The sequence below is a fragment of the Arachis duranensis genome, chromosome 6, assembly GCF_000817695.3.
Source record: "Arachis duranensis cultivar V14167 chromosome 6, aradu.V14167.gnm2.J7QH, whole genome shotgun sequence".
Classification (NCBI taxonomy): Eukaryota; Viridiplantae; Streptophyta; class Magnoliopsida; order Fabales; family Fabaceae; genus Arachis; species Arachis duranensis.
Window position 1 is genome coordinate 63,694,084 of NC_029777.3, and position 896 is coordinate 63,694,979.

The following is an 896-nucleotide window of genomic DNA, read 5'->3' on the forward strand; positions in this document are numbered from 1 at the left end:
TGACGTGTTTTGGGCGTTCAACTCCGGATAATGACGTTTTTCTGGCGTTTAACTCCAGACAGCAGCATGAACTTGGCGTTTAATGCCAAGTTACGTCGTCTATCCTTGCGCAAAGTATGGACTATTATATATTGCTGGAAAGCCCTGGATGTCTACTTTCCAACGCCGTTGAGAGCGCGCCAATTGGACTCCTGTAGCTCCAGAAAATCCATTTCGAGTGCAGGGAGGTCAGGATCCAACAGCATCAGCAGTCCTTTTTCAGCCTAAGTCAGATTTTTGCTCAACTCCCTCAATTTCAGCCAGAAAATACCTGAAATCACAGAAAAACACACAAACTCATAGTAAAGTCCAGAAATATGATTTTTGCCTAAAAACTAATATTATTTTACTAAAAACTAACTGAAACATGCTAAAATCTACATGAAATTACCCCCAAAAAGCGTATAAAATATCCGCTCATCAGGAATGAAGGAAAAGCATGAAGAAATGGAGAACTCATGGAGAAATAAAGGAAACACAAAAGTTGTCAAGCCGACCACTTCGCACTTAATCGACCATAACTTGAGCTACAGAGGTCCGAATGATGCGGTTCCAGTTGGGTTGGAAAGCTAACATTCGGGGCTTCGAAACGATATAAGATTTGCTATGGTTGAACTGAGCATGGTGACGCGTACGCGCATAGTACGCGCACGCTCCGTTACTACCACCTGGTTCACTTAAAGCAAAACGTGGCCAGCGAATTCTAAAGCCTTGTGGGCCCAATCCAACTCATTTCTGATGCTATTTAAGCCAAGGATTGAGGGGGAATAAGGAGACTTTTCATACTTTAGAAGTTAGTTACCAATAGTTTAGTTTAGCTTAGTTTTGGAGGGAAAGTTAGTTTTAGAGAGAGAAGC